Source organism: Nasonia vitripennis (assembly GCF_009193385.2).
Source record: "Nasonia vitripennis strain AsymCx chromosome 3 unlocalized genomic scaffold, Nvit_psr_1.1 chr3_random0004, whole genome shotgun sequence".
NCBI classification, from domain to species: Eukaryota; Metazoa; Arthropoda; class Insecta; order Hymenoptera; family Pteromalidae; genus Nasonia; species Nasonia vitripennis.
The window spans coordinates 2,163,999-2,172,500 of NW_022279623.1; the positions used below are offsets into that span (position 1 = coordinate 2,163,999).

Below are 8,502 nucleotides of genomic sequence, written 5' to 3' on the forward strand. Positions count from 1 at the left end.
TCCGAATGTATGTCGAGCTGATATATAATAGCGCATAGCTATGTATAATACACGTTGTCGAAGCTTGTTTATTTAGGTATATTGTGTATAGGTATATGGATCGGGCGGAATTCATCGGCCTTGGCCGAAACTCTCTCACTCGGACGAGATTATAACGGGGTCAAGGATCCCGCTGGCTCCGCCGATTTTATTTTAAATCGATTGTTTTTTCTCTCCTCGTTAGATTGCAGCTGTGTCTCCCTTTCGTTCATCGATATTCGTGCTTCACTTTGAAAGAGTCATGTGCGCTGCTTCTTCTGAAATACTGATTGGACTTGTTTTTCCTCCAACTTGACTCATTGTTAGATACCTTAAATCTACTTCTAGTAATATAGCTATCTTGCCTACATTTGCGCGTCAATTTGATCGTTTGTAGAAAACACAAAATGGATCTACTATCTATACTTGCGTGCGATGAGAGAAATCCCGACTTCTCTTAACGACTGGGAAAAGCTTCGAAAAACACGGAGAAGACTCTATTCTCATTAAAGTGAAAAATCTTTCCGAGGATTAACTCCAAAGTACAAAAATTTATCTTTTCGTAAAGCCATTTGAAGGCACATTGCGCTTCTCCGCAGCGAATTGAGTGAAACACAATTTTGCCAACTCTTTATTATGATCGCCCGAGTTTATTATAATCATGATAATAATAATAATTCAAGGTGTTTTTCGTTTTTTTTTTATCGAAATGGAACAAAATAGTATTGGACCATCGAAATTCAGGAAACCAACAATCTTCGTTATTAGCTGTTACAAATCTGATATTTTAATTTCGATTTTCGCCCATGCGCTATTGATTTTTTTGAAATCTCGTCCATTGTCGAAAATGTTCAGTGGCACAATTTAAGTCTTTGAAATTTCGATTAAACGGATGCTTAAATGCTCATTAAACCGATGACTGTTAATAATTTATAATTTATGTGTACACATACACCTATATATAGGTATCTTCGCATAATTGACAACGAAACTCGAAGCTATCGTCAAGACTTATCGGTTGAATTTCTCCGCTGCATAAAATCCATCGCCCAAACTGTTTTACTTGCAGATGGCATAGTTCACCGGCAAGAATGTCAACAGAGAGCGAAATCAGCTCTAAGTTTCTGTCTCATTGTTCGCAGCGCGTCTAACAATAATACACTTACGGTGGATACAGATTCAGCAGACTATATGTGTGTGTCGCTGCCATACGTAACATCCTCCTCTTACACCCCCTATGTATACATATATAGGTATCTATATACGCGCGCACACAATATAGCTTTCAAAGGAAGGCCTAAGTCGACTTGGTTGTTTCTACCTAGCCAAAGCTGGCTTCGACAGCTGGTGCTTCGCTGATGCTCCAACGGCGCGGTACACCCTCGAAAAGTCTTCGTACGGGGGTTTAGTCGAGATATTTTACTTGGAAACTCAATTAATTCACATAACAATCGTACCGACGAGAGTTTGCGTTCGATGTAAATTATGGAAATATCGGTGTTACAAACGGAGAGGAGACAGAGTCGAAAGCGAAAAAGTAGACGACGGGACCCGAACTCGCGGACCCGAGAGCCAGAGGCCTGTGCTCTAACCACTGAGCTAACGTCTACGATGCATTCGGACGCTATGCATCGTAGTACGGCTCGGCGGACTCTTATCGCTGACTCGTCTTCGCTGCTCGCGTTGCAGACGTGTGCGTCTGTGACACCACCCCCCTTTGAGGCGAGCCGTCCTCGGCTCGCGCACTTCCTTACCGATAGGCAGTTCCTGCTTTCTGTGGCCTTGTGTCTCGGCCTTCGGCCATGTTCGGACACAAGACTGCAGGCTGCATTACCACGCAGATTAGAGGCGTCCACACATGATCTATTCAGACTCATGACTTACAGGGGCTTGATCTGGGGCGTCTATTGGTGGAGTGCTGTCAAGGGTAAGGTAGGTGTAGTTAAGGTAGTTAATGTAGGTAAGGTGTGCGTCTGTGACATCGGTCACTTTGTCAATTCGATTGTTTTCCTGATTACGTGTTGCAACTCAGTGTTCAATGCATAAATTATTTTCGATAAAATCGTATAAATAATATATGTATTCTTTCAAACAGAACTAATTAAATTTATTGAATGCATTGCGTATAATGCCTGTTACAATGCCGCTACCCTAAGCGGGTCTTGGACGTTGTCGTCCAGATCGGACGGGTGGGTGCCTATCACCAATACACAGCGCGTCCTTAGGTTGCGGATAGAGGAACAGCCCCTGAGAAAGAGGTTAGCTGCGAATAAATTGAATAACCAGCCGCGGACAGCCGATAGGAACAGGCGTGGGTGTGATGAGCCCACACTGTCGAACGCATTCATCTAGAAACACTACGCAAGCACCACAACAACAAAAACACTTCACATTATCTCTTATCTCTCAATCTATCTCTTTCATCACACATTACAAAAATGGGCAAAAATCCTGCTGCCGAGGAGGATGCGGGAGCGATGACAACTGCCCCGAAAGGGGATGTGTAGAATGATTCGTCATCTGGTCTTACGCGGTAACGATGCCAGCGAAGGCGCGCTGCCTTGCAGGGGGTCGTTAGGATGCGAGAATGAAACCGTAGTGTGTCTGACGACGAATTGACACTGTCCTCGTCAAAGTCGGAAAACTCTCATACTTAGTTCTAGAGAGGTATGTGGGTTATCACCTCTAGAACGGTGGACTCACCTGCGATCGGAACAGGATCCGAAGCGCGCGGGTTTTAACATAACATCATGGCTCAAAAAAATCAAATCCGAACCAAAAGGGACTTAAGGGTTGGAACTTGGAATGTTCGCAGTCTATAATATAGAATAATATAGAAGGTGAATGGTATAGATATGTATTCATTAATGTACACTGTCCTACGGAGGACAAAGAAGAAGAAGCTAAGGATCTCTATTACGAAACTTTAGAGCAGGTAATCGACCAGTTCGCGTCTTACGACACAAGAATAGTATTAGGCGATTTCAATGCTAAAATAGGTAGGGAGGAAATGTTTAGGCCTACTATAGGTAAGGAAAGCCTGCACGAAGCCAGCAATGATAACGGTATTAGGGTCATAAACTTCGCGGCGGCAAAAGATCTTATAATCAAAACTACGTGTTTTAAGCACAAGAACATACACAAGGCAACGTGGACATCGCCGGACGGGGCCACACAGAACCAAATTGATCATTTCCTCATTGAAAAAAGACGTCATACTAATGTTCTTGACGTAAGGGCTTACAGAGAGGCAGATAGCGACTCGGACCACTTCCTAGTAGTAGCCAAATTAAGAGCTAGACTAGTAGCGAATCAAAATAGTAAGCGAGCAAACAAGGTAGAAAGCTTCGATATTGAGAAACTACGAGATAGAACAGAGCGAATGAGGTACCAGATAGAAATTAATAACAGGTTTCAGGCACTTGAAGAAGCAAACACATCGCCGGAGGGGAATGACGAACCGAATAGCTTATGGGGGGACATCGAAAAAACGGTAAAAGAGGCCGCGAACAAAGTACTGGGTAAAAAGAAAAAGCCAAAGAGCAAACCATGGTTTGACGAAGAGTGCGAACTCTGGTTTGAAAGGCGCAAAAAGGCTAAATTAGATAGCTTACAAAATAGAAGCGATAGGACCGTAGAAGAGTATTCTAAAGTAAGGAAACAGACGAGCGCGATCTACAGAAATAAGAAGCGTGAGTATCAAAAGAATCTTACTAGGAGAATAGAAACTAACAGTAAGGAAAATAACCCCCGCGAAATGTACAGAGGGATTAACGCCATCAGAAAGGGTTTTAGGAGTAGAGCGCAATTGATGAAGGACGAAAACGGGGACCTCGTAACAAATGACAACGAATCACTGTCGCTGTGGAAAAATTATTTCGATAAATTATTAAACGTGCACGAAAAAGCGAAGAATTAGGGGACGAAATTCACACTGCTGAACCCCACGTGGAGGAACCGAGCTACCAAGAAGTAGAGGCCGCGATTAAAAAACTAAAAAACAATAAAGCCGCGGGAAATGACTCTATACCAGCTGAGTTACTCAAATATGGGGGCGTCGAGCTCACTTTCAAAATCTATAAACTAGTATGTGCCATCTGGAAAAATGAAACAATACCCGAAAATTGGAAGGAATCTATCATTATACCGATTTTTAAAAAGGGGGATAAGACAGAATGCAATAACTATAGGGGTATTTCACTTTTAGCAACGTGCTACAAAGTTCAGTCAAACGTAATACAAGCTAGACTCACTCCATTCGCGGAAGATATAGTAGGAGATTATCAGTGCGGATTTCGGCGCAACAGATCAACGAGCGATCAAATGTTTACCATAAGACAGTTGTTAGAGAAAAAGTGGGAATTTTGCGAAACCATACACCAACTATTTATAGATTTTAAAAAAGCGTACGACTCTATTAAGCGAAGCAAAATGTATCAAATTCTAGTACTTCTCGGTGTACCGAAAAAACTCGTGAGATTAATTCAAATATGTCTGAACGGAAGCACGGGTAAGGTCCGAGTAGGCGGTAATGTATCAGAACCCTTCATGATACGCGATGGTTTAAAACAAGGGGATGGGCTCTCTACGGTGCTGTTCAACTTAACGTTAGAGTATGCCGTTAGAAAAATGCAGGTTAGCCAGTTGGGCGCAACGCTTAATGGAACAACGCAGATACTAGGCTACGCAGATGATTTGGATATACTGGGGGATTGTAGGGAAACGGTAGCAAGAAACGCGGAAATCCTCATAAAAGCGGTGGAGTATACAGGGTTAGAAGTGAGTGAATCAAAAACAAAGTACATGATTGTGGATAAGCTAGGCATCTGCAGAGGGGAGGAAGATCTCAGAGTTGGGAATTTTACTTTTGAAAAGGTTAGCGAATTCAGGTATCTGGGTACGACCATAAATGATAGAAACGAGATTAATGTCGAAATAAATAAGAGACTCCATTCGGGTAATGCTTGCTTGTACGCCGTGAGTAATTTACTTAAGTCGAGGCTGTTGTCTAAAAACGTTAAAATAAGAATATACAGGACAATAATACTGCCGGTGGTTCTGTACGGGTGCGAAACGTGGGCTCTCACTAAGCAGGCGGACAACCGTTTTAGGGTATTTGAAAATAAAGTCTTGCGAAAAATATACGGGCCGAAGAAAGATGAGGAAACCGGGAAATGGAGGAGACTACACAATGATGAGTTACACAATCTGTACGCGTCACCAAATATTAACAGAATAATAAAATCGCGCAGATTGGGATGGGCAGGGCATGTAGCGAGAATGGGAGACGACCGTACGGCAGCGCGTGTCATGAAGGGCAGGCCGATGGTAACGCGACCTCTAGGTAGACCTAGACGTAGATGGGAGGACAACGTAAAAGCGGATCTAGTAGAAATAGGACGGGTGGGTGTCGATCGGAGGGGTGCATCTTGGGTGGGGTTGACACAAGATAGGGCAGCGTGGAAGGCTTGCGTAGATGAGGCGATGAACTTTCGAGTTCCAAATGCCATGTAAAAAAAAAAAAATTGCGTATAATGCAATCATCAAAAACGAAGGTGAAAGCTAAATACGTTATGCGGCAAGTAGAAATTGCCCGATACGGCTAGACAACTGCTCGTTCCGAAATTCTAAGTATTTTCACGTGGGAAGGAATATATATTATTTATCGCGCTGTTTCATCTTCCCTTTGTAGTTTCTTGCTACTGTGCGTCTGACAAAGAGAAATCCTCAGATTAACTTCTTTTTCCGTGATACGTACAAAATATCATTTTTGCGTGTCTAGCTATTTATATAAAAGTGTAGAAACCAGGTTAAGAAATAAGTGGCCTTTATATTATTCTTTTATTGCATTACACAATGGTTAATTATTGATCAATTTCATAAATATAAGTCCTCGTCTTTAAATAAAAACACAAAAACGAATTATACGTGACGAAAGCTGAGTCTCTCTCTCTCTCTCTCTCTCTCTCTCTCGGATATAAACAAGTGATATACTCGGCAGAAAATTAGCGCGCAGAGTCAAAGAATAACAAGCGATATAAAGCTACACTCGTCGACGACATGCTCTGGCGTGTCAGTGGCTGCGTGTGGAGTCGAAAAGCAGCAGCGCATCAGGGTCGCCAAAGAGTGAAATACATCGTCACGAGAAAAAGAGCGCGAAAGAAGTGGTACGGGGCAACGGAGGCAAGAAAGGAGTGAAAAAGACAAAGAAGAAAGACGGAGATGAAACGAAAGACAGAGACAGAGACTAAGAGCTGCCGGAGAGAAGTAGGGAAAAAGGAATGACGCGCATGTGCTTTGAGGGGGTGTACAGCAGGGAGAGAAAGAGAGATGGGTAACGCCCCACACGTGGAGCCTATTGCTTCGTTAAGTGTGTCATTAAATTTGTTTTCACATAAATATACCTGTAGCGGTACAAAACCTTATCGAAAGATTCATACAGACCGACGGCGAAATCCATCACGCGTACACCGTCAATATAACGGATATAAGAACAAACGCATTCCATTCTCCCGAGAAGAATTCAATTAATATTTACACAGTACCGCGCGCGCCGCAGCCGACGCTCCCTATTCTTTTAATTGCCGCGCACGCATCCCCCGATGCGAGTCGAGCTGAATTTCAATTAAAACCGATGAAAAAGATCGATCAACACGCACCGCAATAAGTTCATTATTCCAAGCGCGCGCGCTCCTATCGATTCCGACTCTATATAGATAAATAAAATTCGAACGTCCGCATAATCGCGGTCGCCTTGCGGAAAATTGAAAATTCATATACACAGATCAAATATAGGACGAATCCGCGGGCAGCTGCGAGGAAAAAATCTCGGAAAATCCTGAAAGCTATTTAATAAGATCGCCGCCGGGAAAGGAGTCGAAAAGGCGGCTCTCTCTCTCCCGGAGAGGGTGATGAAGCGAGATAGCACACACATATATATATATATATATATATATATATATATATATATATATATATATATATATATATATAGCGTGCGCGCAGAGAGCGTGGGAGAGAGTGAGAGAGAGAGAGAGAGAGAGAGAGAGAGAGAGAGTGAGAGAGAGAGAGAGCCGAGGGGCGGCAGCAGAGCAGCAGAGCAGCGGCGCAGGACTCAACAGCGGTCCAGGACGTGCCGGCGGCGACGGCGCGCGCAGGCTGCGCGAGAGCGAGAGGGAGATTTCGGTTTTTAATCCGTGGGTGTGGTGGTGGTGCAGAGGGGAGAGAAGCGCGCGAGACTCGAGCGCTCGTATAGCCGCGGCAGACTGTGTGTTCTCTGCGCGCGTTCTCCGCGTCCGCTCGCGCGACGTCCGCTCTCTTGTAATTTCGCGCTCTCACTCTCGCTATACGTTATAGCGCTACTTACGTGTGCTACTGTGTTCCCTATATGCCGGACTTTATCGTTCTCTCTTCTCCGTACTCGTTGCATCCGCGCGATACGGTATAGAATAATAATAAAGTATAATACCAAGTGACGCGAGTTGGTGTGACACGTGTGCGTGATATGATGATTCTCCCAATGACCCAAGTTTTTTGGCTCCAGTCTCGGGCTTGTTGAGGAAGCTGACAAGTCTGCGGGCCGAAGAGGAGCTCTCTCGGATCTACTTGACACAGTGTTATAGATCTCTCGCATATACGTAGGTGTATATAACTGTATTATACTCGATCGATGTATGTACGTATATGTATTTTCGGTGCCGCGAGATCGCGTTACGTAACCTGGTGAAACGTGCGGAGTACACGGCTATATGTGTGTGAGTGTGTCTATATGTGTGCAGCTGGGGGCTGAGACAAAGTTCTTCAGATCTGCTTTTCTCTCTCTGGCACTCTTTTTCGACGCGTTTGCTTTCTGGCCCACTCAGCTCTCGACTTTATCAACTTGTACCGATGCGCTCCAGCCGTCGCGGCGACGGCTTCGCTCTCAAGAGGAACTTTTAAACTCGCACGGGTCGCTTGAGCTTTCCGCACAGCTACTTTGCGCGACGCCTTGAATAGTTTTATTTTTTTATCAATAGGGAACTCGTGGACGTGCTTTCAATTGTTTCTCGCGCATCGTGTGTATGTGCGGGAAGGTTCACACGATTTTCACTTCATGTATCAGTACGGCAACGGAGAAACTCGTCGGTGTTCTCATTCGGCGTCGTTTCCTCGGCTGATTGCATTTTTTAAATACACATCGCGCGAGATCGATATTTTTGCCCCAGTTTCGGAGACGCGCAACGATGATAAACCGGATCAATATAGCGCACGACAAATCCTCCTTATTCATATTAAAATGATCTCTGGAAATAGACGCGCGACGTTGACGCTACGAGAGCCTGATTCGCGCGAATAGATTTCGTTACGACGGGGCGAACTTTAGTATTCCGCTTGTCTTGCTTTATTACCCTTTTCTCCGCTGCGACTCGAAACGTCGCCGTCGTCGCGCCGTAAAGTTGCCGAAATGAAAACGTTTGTTGCCGAGCCAAAACAATCGTAAGCGTC

At 44.2% G+C, this 8,502-nt stretch overlaps 1 protein-coding gene across 8 annotated transcripts in view; it reads left to right on the top strand.

Moving 5' to 3' along the window:
• Positions 1-7,248: 7,248 nt before the first annotated feature.
• LOC100118446 overlaps positions 7,249-8,502 on the top strand; it is a 117,408-nt gene continuing 116,154 nt past the window's right edge. For 5 of the 8 annotated variants that reach the window (XM_032601726.1, XM_031925814.1, XM_031925820.1 and 2 more), the window contains exon 1: positions 7,250-7,655. The gene's annotated coding sequence lies outside the window, so the exon portion shown is untranslated. Of the gene's footprint in view, positions 7,656-8,502 lie in introns of all 8 variants that reach the window. The other 3 variants (XM_031925810.1, XM_031925812.1, XM_031925821.2) reach the window with 2 other exon arrangements.